Genomic DNA, 24,405 nt, shown 5'->3' with positions numbered 1-24,405 from the left:
GCACAAAGACAATATTCAGTTTTGGTTTCTCCATTCCTGGCACTGAATGGGATTTGCTGTCCTGACCCCAGGAAGCCAGAGGCACCTCTTGGCTTGGGGATGGGCTGGAGTCTGGTTCAAATGCCTTTTTATCTTTTATCTCCTTCCTCAAGCCAAAGAGGGGACAAAATGCTCCTGTATTGCAGGGTCATGTTTGATAGCCATGCTGGGGTTTGGATGTTGTTGTTACTCATCTACAACCCCTTAAATATGCTGTTTTCCTGCACAATCAACGGGCTTATGCTTTTGACCCATTCAGCTTGGTGGTCTATGTCTGATAGCAGACTTTGGCTTTATAAGATTAAGAACAAACACATTAATAGAAAATGATCACATTTATTGAAGAGATGACTGAAATAATGCTCCTGAACAAATTACAGCTAGATGATCAGGACTGACACCAATGGCTGAACAACGGAAAAAAGCCTGCAATCAGCTTTATCTAATCTAATTTGAACTCATGTGCAGTTGTTAATGAAAAACCTATGCACCTCTAGCTGTATTCATTCAAAAGGGCAAAGGCATGTCAAACATTTTGTATATAGGCCTACAGAAATAGCATAAATTAACCTGTCCTGATCAGTTGTCTAGATAAAAAAGTTGTTACTCAGTAGTTCTTCCAATAGTAACAGCTGCCAAGAGACAATTTTTCCCTGCAAAAACCAAAGATTGTTAAAAAAAAAAAAAAGGACCGGGAAGTGTCAGGGAGAAGAATCAGCCAAGTAGTAATAACATTCAAAAGTATCGATTACCATTTTCAGTGGGAAGCCAAGAAAATGAGATTAATTTGCCAACAATGCTCTCACCACTGTGAACTCAGGGCCCCTGGTCTGCCAGTTTCCAGGCAGTGGGTCTTCCTTCCTGTGGGCATGACTAAAGGGGGTGGTTGGTCATTAGCTGGACTAAAGACAAGAGTGGGATCTGGCTTTGGTTCTTACTGGGCTATTATCTCCTCTTAATTAAAATGCCCCTGTAACATTACTTCTCCTTCAGAAGAAAGAGCCTCTAAAAGCTGTTAAAACCCTCGAGGCTAAGTAGGAGAACCTACATCCTCAACAACTTGAGAAAAGGGAAGGGTCCTTGTCCAAATTAGAGAGGCAAATCCAGGAAATTTCCAGAAAGGAAATCTTTACCCTTGAGATTAAGCCAATTAGTGAGGCTCGTGACTGCATGTTCCACAAAGGGCATTTTGTGGGAGGAGAAAAAAAAAAAGCCAATGTTAGATTTTGAAAAGGTGACATATTTCTTGTCCTTCTTTCCATACACTAGGCACAAACTGCTGCAGGGCAAAGCCTTCTTCTAGTCATCACACTGGCCTGAGACTTCAGCTCTCGTGACCAACATGCAAGACCCCAGGTCTTCTTCTCTACTAGCCACATCCCCAGCATAGGGCCCACCAAAACTTGCTGATCCCCACAATCACAATCCTGAGAGTACGTGGCTTTTTTCCAGTGACTTGAATGCTAGATCTGACTCATAGTCCCTATTTTGTTTATATACTCATCATATTTGCTTCCCACTTATGCACCAGTGTAGTTCATGGCACAAAATTAGAAAATGAGACAGACTTGTTAGAGACCAAATATAGTCTCTGGTTTGACTCAGCGGTGTTTATGTGGAGCTACCCAGACATAATGTGGTTCGGCAGGTTGAATGACACCAGAAAGGGTGGGTTATAATAACTTCCCAGTTTTTACCTCCCCCCAGAAAAAAGTCCAACCCACTGAAATTAATTGGTATCCTCTGACATCTTCCTTAATATATGGAAATAGATACACATGAACATGCCTTTTAGATCTGGGTTCAAAATTTAAAACTCCCTGAAAAGGCTTGTTTCTTTTTCCCAGCTGTAGGAGTGATGCTCATGACAGGTACTACCTCTCCCTCCACAAACATACTTGCTCATTGCTTCACGTATGATATAAGATCATCCCAATTTCACAGATGTCTGCAAAAGGCTGAGTCATCTTTATCTCTGGCTCTGACTCTGGCTGGTTTGTTGTAAGCTCTCGGGCAGATGTTGATGGATGCAGGGACTGGGAGTGGGGTTTCCCAATGCGCATGGTGGGTGCAATGCCTGGGCAGGGGCTGGGTGGCTGCATTCATTGCCACGTGCGGCCATGTCCCTGGGGGGTGGCAGGTGAATCCACGCAGATAGCAGCAGCACAGAGTTGTTTCCTAGAGTTTGTGCAGGGACCAAAATGGGATCAGGCAGCCAACAGACCGCATTTGTGTAGCCAACAGAAACAGACACTGAAGGTAGTGGCTCCAGGAAAACAAACACAAATATAAAGGCACAGCAACAACGTGATATTATGGTGAGAAAGGGAGCTGAGCTACTGAACTGACTCAAGCAATCATGCACAAGTCAGGTGCACAGCGTGTCCCTCGGCATAGGAGGGAAGATGGGCAAAGGACCCCTTTCCTCAGCCCTGAGAGCACGCCATGTAGTGGTGGCAGTGAAGATCTGGTACAGAAAGAGATGGTCAGCTCAGGGGATGGTGCTGGTGAAGATGGGAAAGACACTCTTTGAACCTCCTGCCTACAAATTATACAAACGCCAACCTGTTACATTGCAAATTTTTGGCTAAGGTGATACAGGAACCCAAGGCTACTAGGTCTGTATCCTCTGCCTTATCCAACTACCTCACCATGTTTTCCGTACTCCTTCTCCTGAGAGAAGCATTGGTTTCAGGCTGGCACTGTCTGGCTAGCAGAGTAGTAGCAGCCATGAGAAGGGTCCCAATGTTCACTCTCCTCAGACAAAGCAGAACTGCATCCCTAGGGTTGCAAACCCGGCAGGCTTTGCAGCAGCAGTATCAGGGCTGGATCAGGGAGCTGCATGCTTGGCCTGAGATGGTCTCTGCATGTTTAATACCGGGTGCGAAAGAGCCGCAGTGTGGCTGAGCCAGGCGTCCTGGATCATTTCTCTGTGGAAACAATAACACATCTCCTTCCCTCTAAACACACTCCTCTCTAACGGCTGAGGCAGAAACTGTGCAGGACAACTCGCTAGCAGTCATGCAGATGGAGCCGAATTCAAAACAAACATTGACCTCAGCTTTTGAATCCTAACCAGCCCGTGCAGAGACACCCTTACTTGCCCTTTGTTTTCCTTCCAACCCCATATTCTCTGGAGGCCTGAGGACAAGCCACTTTCTCACACTGCATGAGAGCTGAGCTAGGATGATCTAGAGTCCAGGAAGAGGGTAACCACACATCTTAATGGGGTAATGCAGAGTCTTGCCTAAGCTTTTGGCTTCTTGTCTCCAGATGGGTTTCCTGGATGACCCCGAAAGCGTAAGTCAGAGCAGTATAGCAATTTGTAGCAAACATGCCACACCAGAACAGTTGACAACATAGTGCTTTTATGTACAGCAGTATTGATCTCAAAACCAGAACAACATTTTTACAGCATTCAGCATCTCTTACTGCTTACTCTCTACCTGGCTGTTACACTTCTCTCTTTTGTGACAAAACAGCCATCCCTATGGCTGCCAGCTGTGTTGCTACAAACACGGTACTTTGGGACAACTGGTACTTTGCCGTGCAAATTCCCTTAGTATTAAAAAAGAGCAATGACATGACATGTACCCAGAATGATGCCTTCATGCCATCAAAAGTTTCTCAGGGAGGGAACCACACCATGACATTTGCTGGAATTTCACCTTTTTAACAGATAGTTTAGAAGCACAAATTGTCCTTGAAGGGTTGTACCTATCAAGGTATTCAGTACCACTGGGGGCTTATTACCATGAGCAGGACTAGGCAGCTCAGGGCATTGCTCAGTAATCACCTTGGTGGATGCAGCAAGGCGAGTTGACACCTGGCCTGGCACCATGGCCTGGACTCAGCTGAAAATTTTCGATAGTCTGTGACTAAATGAGTTAAAAATGGGGATTCTTCTGAGAAAACTCCCATATTATTCCTGTCAGATAGTCTGTCTCATCTTTTTGTGCTGGAGAACTTCTGGGTCCATCTGTGATGATTCTCATGACATGGAGCCTAAAAAGGGTCTGACCTTGCCCAGTGCTTCTCCAAGACTCTCCTGTCATGATAAGAATAATCCAGAGCTCTTAAAATAACGTGTTGTACTTCAGTGCAGGGGAAGGGGGGGGGGGAACCAACAGGAGCCTTGCCTGAATATCTAATTCCCCTCACTTTAGTTTTGTGGGGAAAGCATTGGTATAAGGGGTTGGATGAGTAGAGACAAGAACCACTGGTGCTCTAGATGTACTTCTTGTGGTGTTTCTAGAACACACAATGCACCTGCTTGTGATGTTAGCATTATTCTGGGGGCGTGGGCCAGGTTTGGCAGCATGCTGGGCAATCACTGTAAAGTGCTGCATACCATGGGCTTGCAATGGAGCCGTGATCCCTCAGTCCTCGCTGGACTGTTGGACCCCTAATCATGACAGCCAGGAACTAACTGTGATTTTCATTTGAGCTATTGCTTTCCTGTCCTTGGAAGGTTTGGGCCACAGGCAGACATTAAGTTTTTCTTTAATTCACTGTTTAACAACCTGCTTAAACTTGTGGTAATAAGAAGGAGCAAGAAATCTCCCCTGGTATGTTATAATGGCCTACTGGTGCTAAGGGGCTGCTTTTTTGGGATCCCATATATGCTTCCTATCAATAAAATATTCTGTTCTGTCACGCACACAAATCTGGGGCACCAAAGAGGCTGGTCACGTGCAATGCAGCTCTTATTCTCTCACAGGGTGTTTTGGGGCTTGTGATGCACTGAGAGGTTTCCTTTGGGCTCAGCTGGAGAAGTGGCCTGGAGTGAGCATGGAGGTCCCTCCTTGGGGGTTCACATCCCTGCCTCGCACTGTCCCTGCCTGAAGCCAGCCCCTGAGCCAGAGGCTATGAAGCTGAAGAGGCTAATGACAAAACCTCTCTGGCCATGGGATCAATAACGAGGAGAGAGGTGGATGTGCCACAGTCTCTTCTTGGCAAGTGTTATTCATACTCCCCCTCGGATATGATTGGTGCATATAAATCACAGCAGAGACTATCTCAACATGTCCCACTCAATTCTTGTAAGAGAAGGTGCAGCTGGATTTTATTTCTCTTTCAATTCTATTTAAGGAAAGAGAATAATCTTCAATACAGTGGTAAAGCTCTTTAATCCCTCACACACAATACAGAATAGGGTAGAAGGCTCAGGATCCCTGAAGTGAGTGACAGATGAGGAATGCTGTTCTCCCTTTCATAAATCAAAAATCGGAACAATTTTCTTGAATTCAGTCCTGTTACTGTGGTTTTCCCTATTTCCAATATGAGCATCAACCCTCCTAACTGTACGCAGCTATGTAATTGCATTCCCTGAATCCAAGAGGACATGTTAACTCTCATGGAGGACAAGTTTGCTGCCTCAAACCAGTAATTCTTATGATTTGCTGTTCCAGTTGCAGCTCGGAGGCTGCACAGACAAATAGGAAGAGCTCTGAACAACTCACAGTCCAGAAGAGCCTCTTGGGCAACAACCAGAATAGACGCAGGCTGGAGGAAGGTGGGAGGGACACAGCATCTCAGCCGCTGGAGGACTGTGGATGCCTACTTCAGACTTGCAAGCCATTACCCTTACACTGACTTGCATAACTACTCTCCAAGGAGAATAAAATGGAAAACAAAAACATTAGGGTCTGACCTAAAACTTGGCTGCATCTTATTAATTCAAGCAACAATTAAGTTCAACTCCAAATACGTCTGATCCATCATCTCATTTGGTCACTTCACTTTCCTTTTCCTTGCGTGTTTCCCAGTCATTGACTGTCCCATTCGGCAGCTAAAGCTGCATAATTGGATGGGGTAGGAAGGCTTGCTGTTCCTGAAAATGCTCTTTTTTCATTGCTGCTTGGGTCTGAATCCCTTCCTGCTCTTATAATTAGTGAATGTTAAACACTGCATGCTCTCAATATTTACCTATTTTAACCCTGACTTACTCTGTTTATTTCCATAATGCCTGCCTCTCCGCATTTTACTTCTCAATACCTACATTCATTTTTTTAAACCGCAGAATATCCTCATTTATTTTCATTTGTAAACATTTTCGTAGTTTCTATTTTTAGTTTGGTTTTTAACTCTTTTTCTTTTCATCTTGTTCAGTTCTTTTTTCTGGGATGTGCATGGTTGGGAGGTTCTTCTCCAGCCCAGGACCCCACATCTCTCTGTATCCTCAGCTTGGAGCTGCTATCTACACATCAGAAACATTCACCTCGCTTACACTTTCCCCTGCAGAAATACCAGGCTCCACTGAATCATCCAATGAATCCTTAAGCATCGCATCTCATACCCCATTGTATGGCAAAGACAGAGCTGAAAGCGTCAGGAGACATTATCTCCATAGCTCAGCTTACCGCTTAGCAAAAGAAAATCAAATGGAAGATCTTAAAGGCAGATCCTACGGGAAGCCAGAATGGTTTGCAATGGGAAGAAACCCATTCCCTCCCCACTGCTGGTAATGAATCTTCTTTCCCTTTGAGCTGGTCCCAGTCCTCCCCGTGGAAAGCTAATTACCAATGTAGGGCACGCAGGGGCTGGCCAAACAGCGTTAACTCTCAGTCCCCTAATGAGGCAGTGCGGCAGATGCTGGGGTTATTTGGAGGTTATAGGTGCCCCTCCGACCTGTGCGAGGAAGCTGCGCCAGGGTGAGGTCACCACGACCTCATCCGGGGAGCCCGTCGGGGATATCTTCAAGCCAGCAAACAAAGCAGCAGACAGAAGGGTTAATACTGCTCCATACACAAAGCGGTGTCAAACAAGAGAGGCTTGAATCTTTCTTCCCCTGTAATATAATTTGTTGGCTGCTGGGAGCCTCCCCTCATTTAACTGGGGCCTTTCTCTCAGGCAAATCAGGGCGGGTGCTGCTTGCACAGCTGCAACATTCATTTCCAGTTCGGGGGTAGAAAAGGAGTTATTTTCTCCTCCTTTGTGTCATCCCAGAATGAAAAAGGAGAAAAATAAATAAAAATCCCCTCTGTGCAGAATATGACACTGAGAGACCATTGTGCTTGACACAGCCCCCTCCTCCACCCACCCATCACCCTCTGGATACAACACTCTCTCATTAACTGGACTTTTCAAACAGAGGCTGTTGCTGTTGCCCAAATTAATTTGGAATCATTTATTAGATCTGATTCATATCAACTTTATAGGCCTTTAGTTAAGTGCAGTAAATCCATTTCTCACCAGCAGTAATTGCAAGCATGGTTAGAGGGTGACCCCTTCCAGCACACACACCGACAAGGCTCAGCAATGCTGGCCCCAGAGGGTAAGGCTTTCACCGGCATCGCTGGAAGCTGAATGGGATAACTCAAAGTTGTCCCACAGGTTTAAATCCAAATGCGACAATGCCTGTCCCCCCACTTTTCCCCCCTCCCCGCCTCCTGCTGGCCTCTGTCACCCATAGCTTCTCCTCCAGCTCCTGCTTCTCAGCACTGGATTGACATCCCAGCCATGCCCAGTCTTGGACTTTGCCAGACCTTTCCCTGCATCCGTCCTGCCTCTCCAAAACCAGTCTTCCTTTCCAGCCTCACTGCCTGCACAGCCCTTTCCCATCCTGTATCCAGCCCTCACAAACAGGACCAGTTTCACATATCCCAGCGGTGAGGGGGGGGCACCCTTGCCACCCAGTGAAGAGCAGGTACCAAGCCCTATAACACAAAATAGATGGCCCCCATGCACCACACCTCTATGCCTGCTGCTGTCCTTGCTGCCTCCCAGGACTGTGGAGGAAGCGGGGAGAACTGTGCTACAAAGTGCTTTTGAACAAGATGATTCCTTCTCTCATCCACGTGCAAATCATTTCAGCCCAGAAAAAGAGGCCCACTGGGAGAAGAGGTGGAAATGGGCCCATCCCTGTATTTTCAGTCACCTGGTCCCAACTGTGCGCTCTGTGGCTTTGACAGCCACTTCCTTTTCCATGGCTGTCAGATGAAAAAGCCCTGAGCTGAGCTCTCCAGGCGGCAGCACGGACATGTGGGTGGGCACAGCGGCAGGGATGCTCAGCCGTAAGCCCACGCTGGCACCTTCATCCTGCTGTACCACCCGCCGTGCCACCAGCGCTGGGGAATACAGAGACTCTGCTCCATGCAGTTCCTGGGGGATTATCCCTCCCCGCAGCTGCCCGCAGTCACTGCCTGCTCCCGCAATTCAGTCTGCAGCAGTACCCCTTTCATGCCCCAATCTGTCAGGCTGGGGACAGGTTAAAAGAAGAGGCTGGCCTCCCCATATGCCAGGGGCTTTTCTGTGTCTAACCCCAGAGCTGCTCAGCTGTGTGTGTCTTAACGGTGCTGACCAATAAAGGCTTTCATTTCAGCCACAGCATCTGGGCCATTGTTCACATATGCCATCGACTGTGCCTGAAGCTCCTCGCATAAACCGGTTTTCCTCAAGGCATATCTAGTATGAAAGGGTTTTGGATGGACGCAGGCACACAGCAGGCTGACCTCTCCACTGTGCACATCTGCCTTCCTTCCCTGTTGCTCCTCTCTTCCCATATGACATTTATTTTAGAGGCCTGATAAATGTTATGCCTGATGGATAGATTTGTGATATGGTTGCTCTCTGCCCCACTGCCATGCCAGCTTGCTCATGTCAGTGCCTATGTCATGCTCGTATTTGAAGGCTACCAGTTATTAGTAGCCACTACTGAAGGTTAAACCCTTATTGTGGTGTTGCTAGTGCCACGCTTAAGTCTGCAGCAGAAGGTCGTGGTCGCTGTGGCAGCTGTCCCAGGGAGGAGCGGGGCCAGGTTCAGTGCTCTGCTCTTGCAAGACTGCTTCTGGGCACCCAGACTGAGCACAGGCATCACTGTGATACAGTAGCTCTAACCATATCTGGCACCACCAAAATGAATAGGTGTGAGTACAGTTTGGTGGCCACATTGTAAATCTTGTACCCAGAACAGGCAGGGAAGGCAGAGAGAGGCTGCGAAGGGATGGTGGCTTCCCAGTGCTCCCAGCACTGACACGTACTCTGCTTCCACCACTGATTAAAACGCAGTGGGGAGTGGGAGGGTGAGGGAGAACAGAGAGACTCCCTTTCACAGCTGCCTGAAGCCCTCTGACCCTTTATATGAAAAATTAGCATCATAATACTTGGCGGTATCATGGTGCTGTTAATTCATCTCTCATTGTCCTCCTGAAAGATGCAAATGGCATCACACAATACTAATTCTCAGCATTGGAGTTCTCTTTAGAAGAAGCTAACCGATAAGCAAGTTATTCTAAAATCAGACTAACGGGCTTCTGCTGAACCTGAGCGCAGCTGGTGAGCCCACCGATGCACAGCACACATTTGTAACACAGCAGTGGGTGAATGAGTGGGCTCAGTACATTTGCAGTGGAGCATCTCTATTCCTGTTATAGCAGTAGGCATTCCCTGGCGCTCAGAGCGCAGGGGAAAAGTCCTCTTGTTTTGAATACCACAAAAATGGGTAGCATTAAAGAAAGACAGTGCAGGAATAGTATCTTGCCTCATTTTCATAGTCTTTTGTGCAGATGAAGAGATTTTTCAAAAGCCCAAAGGAAACATTGACCTAAGGCTACTTACTGATGATAATGGCCACCATGGAGAGCTTTTGCAAATCTTTCCCCCAGGCAGAGAAAAAGCCTTCATTTGAATAAAGGGATGGAGTGGTGCGAGTCAGAAAATTATGGAGCCATGACCTGAACTTCTATTTCTGGAAAAAATCCTGAAACAAATAATCGAACAAATTTTTTGCGAGCACCTAGATGATAAGTTGAAGTTAATAGGAATATGTCAAGAATAAATTGCATCAACACAATCCAATTTCCTTCTTGACAGGGTAATTGGGTTTGTGGACAAGGCAGGAGCAGTCACTGTCATGTGTCTTCACTTTGGTAAGGTTTATAGCATCGGTCTTATATGACATACTCATAAACAAGTTAGGGAAGCATGGTCCAAAGGCAGCTTCTATAGACTAAGTATAAGGGTAGCTTAAAACTGCTCACATTTAATTGTCAAGTTGGAATGATTCATCAGCTGAGATTTTGCAGTGATCATTCCTGTAGCAGATGTTATTCAATGTTTTCATTAATGGATTAGATGATGGAATGAGAACATACTTATTAAATTTGCAGGTGGCATTAATCTGGGAGGGACTGCAGGCACATTTAATAAGATTAGAATTCAAAATGGTCTTGATAATTTAAAGAAATAGTCTGAAAATAACAGGAGGCACTTCAATAAAGACAAGTACAAAGTAGTATACTTAGGAAGGAATAATCAAATTCTTAAATACAAGATGAAGATGGCAGGATGGATAGCATGTTGGCTGGAAGAAAAGGGCTTATAAAGCATCACACATGCAGACTTCAGACCGTAGTTACATTTTGATGGAAAAAAATCAAAATCATATTGGGACGTCTGAATATAATTTGTAAGACAAATGAAGTGAGTCTGCTTTGCTGGAGCAAGGCAATGCTGCTCAACGGTGGCTCATGAGCCACACAGGTGTCCCTGTCACCAGAGAGCTGGTCTGCAGAAGAGCGGAGAGAGAGATGCTTGGGGGCAGTAATACTCCCAGTCAGAGCACTTTAACCCACTGCTAAATGCCTGAAAACCTCCCAAGGGTAAACCTCCCCAGCAGCCTAAACTGAGCAAGATCAGAGCTGCCTTTCTGCATCCTTCACACCTCCACCCAGCAGTGCTGTCCCCTCGTGCTGCGTCCTCAGGCAATGGCGCAGCCCGAGTGGCCAAAGTACCAGCCCTGCAAAAACAAGGGTTTCCTTTGCAGTCTCTCACCAGCAGCTGAACTGGCTGGAAATGAACCCATCCTTTTTTTACTTTACAGCCACTCACCCAGCTGTGCTAGCAGTCCCACTGACCACTGGGTAACTAATTCTCAAAACAACTAATGCTTGTATAAACTGCTTAGATGTTGCCATCACTAGGCGAAATGGCGCGTTTTTTTCAATGAAGCTGAGTTTCACAATTCGCCTTCTCTCAAGCAGGGATCTTTGCCAGCTGCTCATTGCTGCATAAGTCCAATTAGAAACTTGCCTGCTTTCCCTTGAGGAGCCTGTGACTGGTGATACAGTGACAAAGTCTCCCTAAAACAAGCTTGTTTGTTTTCCTTCACTGCTCGCTTCCATTTGCTAATAAACAGCCTACACACATATTTAGTCCCATCTAATCTTATGCTTCACTACAAGTGGAATTGAATTGGTTTCTCTCCTGTATTACAGGAAAAAAACAGATGCAATGTACATTATTTCTAAAAGTCAAAGAGCTATTGAAATTCAAGGTGGGTTTTATTGTTCTTCCTGTCTCCCACTCTGTATTTTTGGGGAAAACCAGTCGTCGTCTTCTTTTTCCCAGGAGCAAACATCCCAGAGCATGCCCAAGCCCAGCCATGCCCCCGTTTGCTGGGTTTTGCCACAGCACTGGTTTCTTCAGGAGACAGTTTCAAGTGCAACGGAGCAAATCTAGCTGTTCGCCATCCTGAAAAGAAAGTCCCCGCTCACTCCCCTGCTGTGTCCCTGTTCCCCTCCTTTCTGCCCTAGCCCCAGAGATGTGGCCCTGCCCACCCCCTTGCTTGGTTTGACCCCAAGCAGTGAAGCCACCTCCTGGGGTGCTGGAGCCATCCAGCCCATCTGATCCTTGGGTTAGTTTGAGCAAAAGGCTCTTTTTGGTGGTCTGGTCTAGGGGACAACCCCACAGCCTGTCCTACCAACATGGCAGCAGCGGGGGCCTGTCATGCTGGGTTGAGAAAGCCTGGGGTACCACACCACCAAAACGATGCACTGTGGAAAAGCAATATGTGTGAGCTTAGATCTCTTTAAGCTCCCCCAAAACTCCTTTTATAGGATTAAAGCAGGTAGGCTTTAACTAATTCATTGTTATTCTCCTGGCTGTCCCCTTGGGGAACCTGGCAGTTACTTGCACCAGGAGGTTTGGGTCAGCCCTGATGATCTCCCATGTCTGAAAATATGAATCCACTGTTTATGCTGGGCACATTGGGTATAAGTGTGAGAGACTTAACAAATGCTCACGAAGCCAGTTCAATACACTAATCTTTTACCTTAAGGTACACATTGCCTTAGACAGCTTAAAATACCATGGTGACCACTGTTTGTTATAATCCAGGCAAAGGCTCTCTTGAATGCCTAGAGGCTTTTTTGGCCAATTAAACAAAGATCTTTTACAATCGGAGGAGTCATTTTGCTGGTACAAGTCCACCTAATGGCACATTTACAGGTAACATTAAAATCACTAAAAGACGAGGGGAAAATGAAATTGCAAAATTGAATGTAGAGTCCTGGGAGTGGCACATGTCCTGCCGTACCCTCTGTATGCACTTGGACTCCCCTTCTCAAATCACCCTTCAGCGAGAGCAGGAACATCTCACAGGAGTTGCCCTGAGCAGCACCCTCAACGTAAGTGCTGTTGCTGGGCTCCTGCCTCCAAATCTCTACTCTCTCACATTAATTCACCAAGCAGATGAACAGTTTGTATAGTTATCCCTAACCCTGTCCTGCTCAGGATTGGATGGAAATAGCTGAGACCTCGAGACAGGGGCTTTTGTTGGGGTTTTTTTAATGCTACCTTGCTGGCACCGAGTACGCCTGCGACAGCCGTTCTGTGCAGAGGGGGATGCTCTGCAGCCCTGACCCCTCCACCCACCGAGGGAGGTGTGTGGCTGTGGGTCTGACCACACAGCATCAATAATGGTGGAAGAAGGCACTTGCCCACAGCCCGGTGCACAACTCGTTGCAGAGTTGCAGGCCTAGGTTGGATGTTTGGGTAACAAGCTGTTACCCTAAAAGGGCAACAGAAATATCTGTTAATTAGTAAGAACAATGCAGACGTGGTGTTTTGCTAAGTGAAGATGTTTGGGTTGTTTGCTAGAGCTGTTTCTGCTGAATAAGGGAGTGCAAGGCTGAATAAATAAATAAATAAAGCACATTCAAGAAAATGGATTTGTATAATCAAGAAGAGCTCTGCACTAATGCACAAATCAAAGTGGGTAAAGAAACTCTCAGAAAATCACCTTAGACAATATAAGCGTTAAAAAGATATGGGTGAACCGTGCAAGGGGCTTAGGTCCCTGGACACCAAGCTAACGCGCTTCCACTAGCCTGTGCTGAAGTTACTTGGGCAAATAACTTTGGGCTTTAGGAGTAAAGGGTGTGAACGTTGTGAGGTATTTTTATTTCCCCATTAAGGTTTTTCTTAATAAAATGATTGAGATTTGTCAGATGTGACCCTAGGAAATCTGCTAAGTGTTAATTGGCTTCTATTTACTTTCAGTGTAATTTGGGAGTGCATAGTCTTTGTAGATCCACTCCCAAACACAAGCTGGAACTCGCACTTGTGATAAGCAAGTTTGGGTTGAAATGACGAAGGTCTCATTCTTTCCCATATTTCCTTCCCACAAAGATAGAGCTCTAGACTGCTAATTGCTCTCCCCTGTATTTCCCATAAAGCAGGCTCTTATCTCCCTGATAGTGCTTTTTTAAAAATTTTATGCCATTTGTCTCCTTGGCTACCTGGCCCTACTCACCTCCCAGTGCCCCAGAGAAATTATATTTTACTCTTCTTTGAAAAATATCATTGTAATTTTACTAGAAAGCATAGGCATAGGTGAGTTTGCCTCTCGGCAAGGTGGACATTGAAGAAGAGTTGAAGGCACTTCTGACCACAAGGATACACTGGAAAAGTATGCAAAGCCAAGGCCTTGCTCTGCCAGAACCCCTGCAGATCTGACCACCCCATGGCTTTGTCCAAGCTGTGCCTGGCCTAGGGACCGCCCCACAGATCTGAAAAGAAAAGCTGTTTTTCGCAGTCCCACTGCCAGCTGGTACAGGATTTAACTTCTCCTGGCTCTTTATGTCAGGAATAGAGGCATGGTGTTTAAAACTCTGTCCAGGTCTGCACTAGGTCAAGGCTAGGAGTGAGGGCTGGAGCTCAGACGTCTCCAGAGACTCAGCCTCTTGTGGTGAGGTTCCTCCAGTGATAAAACTGTCCCTTTCTGGCTACAGATAGAAATTTCAGGAAGAGGATGATGGGAAACATGGCCAGGTCTAAAGCCTTCTTTTAAGCCTGCCTTTTGTTGTTATTATTAATTTGTATTTAAAGCTTACTTTTGATGATTAAAAAGGAAGACAACTTGTTTGTGCTGCTTATTTACTTCTTATATATTAGGCAGAAGCACTACACACAGCATCCTACTGCAGCCCTAGTTAAAATGGAAATGGTTCATAGGCGTTGGACTGGCTCTTGCCACAGAGGGGAACTGCAGTTTTGGTCCAGAGCTACAATGGACAGTTTCACTTACTGTTTACAGCTGCTGCTTCAGAGGTGTCTGCACATCCCTGCAGCTGGGGACCCAGGGACGGGCAGGGACAAGACAAAGGCTGCGTCACTTAAAAACGAAGAACCTGCCAGGTGCTTCCTGTCAGCATTAACTCTCGTTCCTTCCTCCCAAGTTTCTTCTCCCCAAACCTAGCACTGACTTTGAATTCAAATTTTAAAGGGTCCGTTTCCCTTCAGCCGTGCTTCTGAGAAATGCTGCTGTTTCTCCTTGCTCCCTGAGAGGAGGCTGGAGCCCAGGAATGGCCACACTGGGAACTGGCCCCCCTTTCAGCACGAGGGTGGCTGTCTGAGTGCCCAGAGACATGAAAAGGCCAGATGAAGGAAGCTTTCTATTTACCCTAATGGGACTGAAAACATGTTTAGTAGATTGGCAAAATATACTGAGAACAGAATTCAGCACACTGGAAAATATGGGAGTTGGCAAAAGGCATTCATGGCATTAAAAAGCATATACGTAAAAGTGCCAAGCATTATATTTATATAGCCAGCAGGCAGTGGAACATTTCCATCCTGCTAGATGGTCACCGAGGCCCTGCTCTCCAAGGGAAAGGTGTCCTCAGGATCCAGCCATCAGCTGCCAAGTGCTCTCAACTAAATGCATCAATGTCCAACAGGTCAGGCAGGATGCCCCATGGCCAGGGTGGATGGCAGGCCAGCAGCTACCTCCCAGTCACAGAAAAAACAAGTGGCCCTCCAGGCTGGCGGTGAAAGAGGCAGAAGTCACTGAAGAAGGAGCAAGTGACTGAGCACCCCTTTGGTGTGGAGATCAGATTCAGTCTCTCATCCAGTGCCAACACCATGAACCAAGGGTTGAGGAATTTGGCTTTATCCCTGCTCTGTCACCAGGGCAAACCTGCATAAACATTTTGTCTCTCTTTTCCACTTTCCCTTGTTTACACTGACTGAGCTCATACCGTTTACCCACCCTTGTTTTGGTGAACACCATGTGTTAAGCAAATGCTACAGCTACAACATGTGCTGTGGTAGGCTTGGCGACTCCCAGTTGGCAGGGAAAGAGGGAGCTGGCAAGCCTCAGTCAGCGCTGCCTGACCTCAGCCTGATGCAAAGCAGAGGCGTGGGACCCTGCAAATCCTGATATCTGGCTGTGGGCAGCAGGTTACAGCTGTCCCTCGCAAGGGGCTGGTTGAGCACAGTCACGCTGTGTCCCCATTGTGTACCCCGCACACAGCAGGCTGTCGGGCTGGTGCCACAAAGACCAGCCCTGGACCTTGCTGACCTTGAGCAGCCACCCGCTAACTCCTGGTTTCCTTATGAAGTGCTTTTCCCCTCTTTTGGTTCCTCCAGCATCAGAGACTCCTCTGGGGCAGGGTCCCACAAGTGCCTGCGGCTCCTCACTGCTTGATTCACATTGACCCAGCAGGGCATGGCGGGGTGCAGGGGCAGAGGTAGGCGAGTGAGGCCAGGGTATTTCCCAGTATCTTGTCATGTTTTCCCTGAAAGCATCTTTCTTGCTGATACCACAGGCAGCTGCAGGACAGCCTGTCGCAGCCTGTTCCTCACAAGCACTGTTTTGCTTGCAGGGAGGTGCTCCAGTGCACCCCAGCCACCAAGGGATGCTGAAGGGTGTTATTTTTTGATGTAAATTTTGGCTCCCAGTGAGCAAAATTGGTCCCTTTCCCACTGTGCAGTTGCTGAAGAAGCCCTGGGTGTGGTTCACTCTTTATGAATTTTTTCTGTGCTTGTGTCTAATAAACTGTTAGCAATCAGGAGGAAATCTGCCGCTGGTGTATGTGCGCGTCCCGGTTTCACCCGGGAGCGTGACCGATTGCTCATGGGGGGGGTGGTGGCAAGGGCCTGGGAGAAGGGACCTAGGCAGCCGGGAGCAAACAGCCGTGGGCCAGGAGCGGCTCTGCTCATGGGCTGAGTTTTTCCCAGGGGTTGCACACCGGTGGTGCCGGCTGAAGACGGCATCCCCACCTCTGTTGGGGGCTGCTCCTCTGAGATGCTGGTGCGGTAGCAGTGACAGGGTAGTGACCGTGCCAGAGGCTGCAAGGACTGGAAGGGGACCCCACCGAAACCTTCAGTGTCACCAGCAGAAAGCCCTGAATTTGAGCTTTTGAGCCCAGGAGACAAGGTGGGCACACTCTGGGCCACAGTCTGCAAGCCCCCCTTTGGTTGCACTGACACACAGACTGGGAGCAACAAGAGGCAGACGGTGATGCTCTACTTTGTGCGAACAACTGAAAACTTGCTGGAGTGCAGAAGCCACTTTGCTTGGCAGCAACCCCGCTGTGTCGGAGATCACAGCTGGGGAAACAAGCACCTCCGAGAAGGGCCCGGCTGTTGAACGAGGAAGCTACACCTGCAGCAAACCAGCAGCCCCAGCTCTAGTGAGGGTCACGCTTTGAATATTCACCTTCATGGTCATGCTTTGAATATTGCCGGGCATTGGCCTGCACGGTTGTGGCTCTGAAAGCACCACATAGGCAAAGAGGTCTGCAGTGGATGCTCTTCCCACCCTGCTGGAGCCTTCCAGCCGTTGGCAGCTGCCTGGCTTAATCCAGGGGCCAAAGCAGTTAACTACAGAGGTATAGCTGAAATGTTAAACTAGGTGGCCTATATATGCCAAGAAACATTCACAATTGCTCTTTGATGTTAAATTTAATCTGTAGTATGCTGTGTAAGTACGGTTGGCTGTGCATTTCGTATAAATTAATTACAAAGACCTCTTCATGCATGTGGAGAACAGCAGGCAGCACTATAAATGCTGCACACAGTCATTTAAGGTCGCAGGGGGAAATCCTGCTGCAACGCTCTGCCACAGTGGTTTGCCTCCCTCCTCTTAGAGAGGCCACCCTGGGGATCACAACTTCTCCGACCAGCGAGCTGCGGTTCGAGCAGATTCCCCCCCTGTGCACACAGGTTTCTCCCTCCATCCTTGTCAGCCCCGACAAGAGGCACAGAGCCCCTTCCTCAGTCACCAGCACCCCCAGGGCAATTTGGAGAAGAGACATGCACTTGATCTGGACACTGGGGATGCACTTACTTTTTAACAAAAGGATGAAAACTAGCATATTCGGGAGCTGATCCAGAAAGGGGCCATCCAGAATTCCAGGGAGGCTATCATGGGGTTAACCGATGGAGAGTGGGTCATCAAGACCCAGGCTGGCATATGCTGCATATGTTTTAGGCAAAGTACCCCATGAAAATGAGTGACACCTTGTTAAGATGCCTGTGGTCTGCATCGGCACTTGGTTTGGTTTTCTTGTGACCTTTCATTCTCAGCCATGCAGCAACAATCTCTGAAGTCTTTACCTTGCAGCTCAAAAAGTAAATTGCTGTTTAACATTTGTTGGGCCATGGGGAACACACATTCCAGCTGTACTGTGTGTACACACCAGGTATGCGCCAGCCCCCAAACCTGGCTCATGAGGAGCCCCGAAGGCAGCTCACCTCCCTGCTTTGCAAAAAGAGATAGCCAGCATTCTTTTCAGAAGGGAGAAGTCATCTCCTTTCTTTCTCCCCTTTCCTCCCATCCTTTGGACCTGAAACTTCAGCAGAGGAAATCAATTAACACAAAGGAGAAGCATCTCATTTTCCATCTGAGATTAAGCCAAGAAAGTCTCAGCCCACAAGGTGAGAAAAGAAGAGCAATGAACAACCAGAAGCAGGGAGATAGAAGGGAAAAGCTCACACAGCCTCATATTTGTCAATGTAAAACCACTGTGGTGCCTACCCCAATGTCCGGCATTGCTCACCTACCCATCCTTCTCAAAGCACTTCATAATCATTAGCTAAATTGGCTTACTTTAACATAGAAAAGGGAGGGGGAGTATCTGAGCATCGAGGACGCAGGCTGCCGGGGGTGCGCAGGGCACAGGTGTGGGGACCACTGGGGCTGGCCTGGGGCGCAGCTCAGGCACGTGCCTGCCGGCAGCACCTTCCTGCCACTGCAGTTTGAAAACGCCTCCACTGAGCTGGCACCTGAGCTTTCCCTCCCCTCCAAAAACCTCCAGCAGCAAAAGGCACCGGGAGGCAGCCGGCGGGGTTGGGGCAGGGAGGGAAGCCCCTCACTCCTGGTTCTGCCAGGGCGGCAGCACAGCCACTTTGCAGTGAGAGGATGCGGCAGCCGTGACTGGAGCACCCGGCACAGCTGCCCTTGGAAGTGAGGGCTCCAAGTAAGGCTTATTCATTAACTTTCCAGCTCAAACCAAGGAGGATAGGGCTGGGAGGGAGTTCTGTCCCTATTTCTATATGTTACTCATTTGCAGCCCCTCAGCATCATTCATGGCCTTCCAGATGGGCGAGAGCATTACCAATCCCCGCATGGTGCCTGGGTTTTAGAGGAAATCCCACCTTGCCCCATTAGCTCCTCCTAACCTTTGTAACACCACCCTCCACGGCCCTTTTCCCTCTTCCCAGTGCTCTGTCCCTCCTGGTTTTGGCTGGGAAACCCCCTCATGAGGGCAAGACATGCTCCTCTTGAGTACCAGAGGATGGGCAGCCTGCCTGTGTCACCTGCCTCTGCCTGTACCTGCAAATCAAAGCACAGGCAGCTCTTTTCCTGCAAGCAGCTCTCCGTCAGCTTTGCTTTCCCCAAGGAGGTGGCCTCCCCTGGGCACTGCTCCCATTGCTCCCTGCTGCTGGAGGACGAGGATGACCGCTGCCTCCCCTCCTGTTTTGCAGTGGTGGCAATCCCAGGGTTAAAGCCATTGTGGTTTCCAGACATGGGTGAGGAGCCAGGCCAGCAATGGCATGCTGGGGAGCCGGCAGCTGTGGGGCGCTGGAGCTGTGGGAACCACAGGGGCAGGAGCCATGGCCCCCCACCATCACAGCCCACTGCCCGCCTGCCCACCCTGCCCGCGATCACAGGGAAGCAGAAACACAGCACAAGGTATAATCATGGACCATTTATAAGTGACAGTCGCGTGGACACCACGCTGCTGTCGTCGGCACAGAACCTGGGAATGCCGGCAGGTAACAGACCTTGCTGGGATATTATCTGCTACCTCTTAACATTGCCACAGTTTGACAGTCGACTCTCAGAAAATACCCTTCCATTCAGATTTATGCTTCTCTGATGTCCTATACACAGCTCATTCATTTTCATTGCAGGGAATCAGGTTGCTCAGTGTTTGCTGAGCACCAAGGAGGGCTTGGGAGATAACTTACCCTAGGTGGGAGGCTCGAGAGAAAGGCAAAGTGCTGATCCAGGAGGTGACCCTGTGGTGTCTCATTTATTAGCAGGAGATGTAATGTATTATGTGTAGGCTCCCAGAGCAGCCCCCTGTGAAGACTGAATGCAGGACCTTTAGACACAGAAGCCAGAAAGCTCCTGGAGATAAAGAAGAGGCTTGCCTGGTGCCAAAAAACAGATGTCCAGAAGGAAGAAAACACACGTGGAGAAACTTTGAGGTGCCACAGCTTCAAATTATACCTCATCCAACACAACTGCTCCACACATTTGCTCCATCACTGCAAGCCCAGCATCATTGAGAAGAGCATGTCACCCTTTGCTTCCAGACGTGCCACGTCCTTTAAGCCAGAACAGGGCACAGCAACCACCAGTGGCCAGAGACGGATGCCAAGCAAACTCCAATGAGAAATTAGACACACTTTTTGCACGAGGCTGATTAACCATCGCAACATATTTCTGGAATGGGAGAGGCACTCGATTGCCCATCCCACCAGGTTTTTGTATCCAGAGGGAGGCTGTGCCCATCCTGCAGAGAGCTGCTGCCTACAGGATGTGCACAACAGGATGACTTTTGCCCCTGCCACCCACCTGCCTTGTGGAAGACTTGGGGGGGAAGGTAACCTGTGGGTTAAACTGTTTTGGTTTGTCTGTGTGTTGACTGGAGGCTTTTAGCATCCAGGAAGGTAACTTCTACAAAGCAACTTTACAGTAAAGGCTAGTCCTGACTGCATTTCCAGGAAGTATGCTGCAGCCAAGGAGAAGCACAGGTTGTCACACTTGATACAGCTCGTAACTAGATGAAATATTTCCTAGTGTGAGAAAATGACAATCTAAAGGGTGAAAATTGAAGTCAGCAAGTATCTCAACATGCTACAGGGACAACAAGGCAATCTCAGATATAGAGCATAAAAGGACTGAAAAGAGGACACCCATGGATGCTCCGAGAGGCTCAGAGCTAATGGGGTGAGTAGGCAGAGGGAAAACAGGGTAATAGTGAAAAAGCATCACAGAATTTTGAAAACAAGGGTGGCAATCCAGAAGGGTGTAGGAGGCTGCTGAAGGGGCAAGAAAAAGAGGGAAAAGATTGTTGCTCTCCCTTGATGTGACCTTCTTTTACGGTGGATGGAGTTTGTGCCCATCCTGCTCAGACAACAAAGCTCCTGCAGAAGGCTCACACAGGTGCTGGAGCCCCTTTCTGTGATACCCGGGTACACACGGACACCTTCCGACTCCTTCAGATGACGCTCTGGGAATAGCTGGTTGACTTTCATTTTTTGTGGATATTTTTTCTCCTAAAAATCCCATTTCAGCAAAAACATTGAGTATGTCGTATGCAGCTTTAGGTAAAATTTGAAGAGATTGCTTTTAAAGTTTTTATTCCAATGGCACTTAATTTTTCTCCTTGATTGGATATACACAAAATTATTTAAAGACAGAGATTCAAATGCAATACTCTGCATGCCCTGAATCAAAATGCCCTGACCTGAAACAACAGTTTTTGTGATTTCCTTGAAAGAAAAAAAAGTTGTGCCAATCTGGAACCTACTTTTTCCTCTTTCTAGGTCTCACCACTTTTCACAAATCAGAAAACACCATTTTCTCAGCAGCTTTTTTTCCTGCAACGTCTGTCCATCTGACTGTGCAGAATCCTTGAAAGAGAGCAGCCTGGGGACACAGGCCCTGCACTACATCTCTGCTTCACTTCCCAGATGAAAAGGCTACCTTGCTGTTAAAGCAGCTTGGGTCTTGTGAAGACAGTGTCCCCGTCATCATCTTCACCTTCCTGCCCCACCGCAGTGGCAGAATTGGGTCCAATCATAAGGAGCAATCTCAGCCCAAACGGTATGTGTTGTCTCGCAGGACCTGCAGAGACTGGGGTAGCACCCCGGAGATGCAAGGGGACAGATGGCCGGAGCTGTGAGAGGTGCTAATAAAAAACCAGACTCATCTACAGAGTATTGATTATTTCTCCTGCTTTGCTGTTGCAAACAGCTGCCTGCTGCATGTAAGGTAGTTGCCTCGCTTCCCTGGGCTGAGAAGGACACGTTGCCCTTCCCCGGGCCCTTTCGGAAAACAACTTTATCCTTCTACCCGAAGCTTCGCTAACATTAACTAAATAAAGCAGCTCTACACCCACCGGGTGCTGCATAGGTGGAGGACTTGCTTGAGGGTGGCCGCAGCCTCCAGCCTCTCGGGCAGGGACCACCTCCACTGCCCAGAGCCCCGGAGGGGACATCGGAGGAAGCAGCACATCCACCCTGCTCTCTCTGTATTGCCTTTCCATACATCGCCCCTGGTTTCTCACAGGCAGGGTGCACCCGCTCATACCCCTCACTGCTATTACGGGACGTGGCTCTCAGTGAGTAGATGGTACATGGGGCCAGCCCCCCAGGGCAGAGCAGGAGGCAGTGCCACCCGCGGGCTTTACCTGCCCCCTCTGTGTTTCCAGCCGGCCTTGGGGAGAAATGAAGACTCAGCATTCCCCAGTGAAACAGCCAAATCCTCCCCGTCAGCATTGCGGGGGCTTGCTCCACACACAGTCTAGCAGAACTGAGTGCCTGTGCTCTAGGTTCCCGCACTGCTTCCTCCCAGCATGTATTTTAATGTGTTCAACACTGCATATAACAAATCCTACTGATGTATCTGCCTTAGCACATTTCAGAGGCATCATGTTTAACAGACTGTCCTACTTGGAGATGCAGAAGGCAGGCAGGTGTTTCTCCAGCCCGGGACTGCACAAACAGCGCTTGTGCAGGGCCCTACATCAAGGGCCTTGCACGTTACACAAAAGGCTTTCTCCTCCACACGGGGGGAGGCTGCGAGACCTTCCTCCCTTGCAGATGGTCCTCAGGCAGATATTGATGAGCGCAGCTCAGGAGGCACCCTGGGCCACCCTCCCCCTTCCCCGCTGCTGCCAGGGGACCTCAGAGCCCCCAGTCCTCTGAGCCCCACTCTCTGCGAGTCACCGCCTCTCTCCACGGACTCTCCCCCAAGCTGAGGACGTTCCTTAGGGACAGTTCACAAATTTCTCCTTTCCCTTTTCCCTCTCATCCAAGCACCAGGCTCCAGCTGGCTCATGCGGGTGCCGGTGATGAGGGCAGCCCTCTCCCTGCTCCCCTCCTCCCTGCCCTTGTTTGCGACACCTCCGTCCTGGTCTTCCCCCAGGCCCACAGCTTGGAGTTTGCTTTTCATCCTTCCTTCCCCACCGCCTGATTAAGAAGCTCCCGGGGGACAACGAGCTGGTGACTCTGAACTGTTTGATTTCCTCAGTCCTGCGGTACAATGCTGCGTGACAATGTCAGCCCCAACTCACCAGCGCGTGCTTGAGATGCTGCAGCGAAGGTTTGATTGTGCACCTACTAAAGCTGCTGTGAAGGAAACTAAAGATTGTTTGGACCCGTGTAAGGTTCCAGCGCTGCGCAGGTGAAAGCCTCCCGCAGATCGGCTGCTGCCTTTTGTAAGTCTTCTCACAAGTGCCTCCTGCCGCAGAGGGCTGCTGGTCGCCCCTGCCAGCTGTGTGACACCCCATGCCTGCCTGCAAGGAGGCACAGGAGAGATGCTGCCTGCATCCATCTGCCTGTTGCTTGGGGAGCCGGAGGTTATGCGCATGAAAGCCCAAAGTTACTTATCAAACCGTGGTCACACAGACCAATACTAATGCTGTGAGGATCCGCCCAGCATCAAAGAGAGAGGGGAGAGGGGCAGAGCTCAGAGCACGTTTTGTGGTGGTTGTCCTGCCATTGAAATACTCGGCAGGGAGGAAAAAGTCTCTTCCCAGGTCTCTGAATGAGGAAAAGATGGGTGGGAGATCCAGGCGGTCTCAAATAAAGCAGTTGCTGCAGAAGGCCTCTGGCTCTTGTTTATGAATTCAAATCTTGTCTGAGGTTAATATTTTCAAAAGCACGTTTATACATACCAGAAATAACCCTGGAGCTCCTTGTGACATCAGATGACACAAATGTTTGAATCACTTTTGAAAAATGGCATTTACTACTTCTGAAACTCTTACCCTGATGCAGCAGCCTGAGCTATCCTCAGAAAACTGTCTGCTTATTACTTCTTTGAAACAATTTTGAGATCTCCTTAAATGCAAAGTTCTCTTTAAAAAAGCCAGCATGACATATTTTGACTTTCCTTGTTTGACAATATCATAGTTATTTCATCTCAATAATGTAAAACATGATTGTTTCAGCTTTGCCTTCTCATTTTGCTCTGTGTGCTTTTGTATTAGATTATCATATTTCAATGCCACAGAGCCCAGATGGAGTACGTATAATATTTCATTTCTTCTACATGTTCTGGCACAATCACACTGAAAATTTTGAACTTTATCGCAATAAAATGTTTCACTAGCTCCAAGTCAGGACTGGATTTGTTTTGGAATTTTGATTTTTTTTTTGAAAATATAGAATCTTCAGCTTTTTTCCCCTTTGTTATGCAGCAAAACCAACTATTGAAATGTCAGCTATTCCCTCTGAAGAAATGTTCTGTTTCCCAAAGATTCATTACTTGGCCTCTGTGAAATGAGAGATTTCAGCCCAGTTCCCAGTGGATGAGCCTTCAGTTTCTAAAAGGACACCCTTGTGTTTGGGATGACCTCATCACACCGGACGTTTCAGGATGCAGCTCCCCATTAGGGTTTGTCCATGGGGTTAAAGCAAGTTCAAAGGTTCCCACCCCATCCCGCCTCTCTTTGCTTCCCTCTCCCTGTCCATCACCGGGGCACATTGCCCTTCTCCTGTTCGTGTGGTCCTCCTTTAAACTGGCTCAGTGAAATGAGCTGGGTCAAACAAACACACCAGAAACCTCACTTGGAAAAACAAGGAGTGGCATCAGGACAGAGACAGAGCTGCCCCCTGCTC

Source organism: Nipponia nippon, unplaced genomic scaffold (genome assembly GCF_047370975.1).
Source record: "Nipponia nippon isolate SJK-2023a ecotype South Korea unplaced genomic scaffold, ASM4737097v1 scaffold_10, whole genome shotgun sequence".
Classification (NCBI taxonomy): domain Eukaryota; kingdom Metazoa; phylum Chordata; class Aves; order Pelecaniformes; family Threskiornithidae; genus Nipponia; species Nipponia nippon.
This window is presented reverse-complemented; position numbering follows the sequence as displayed.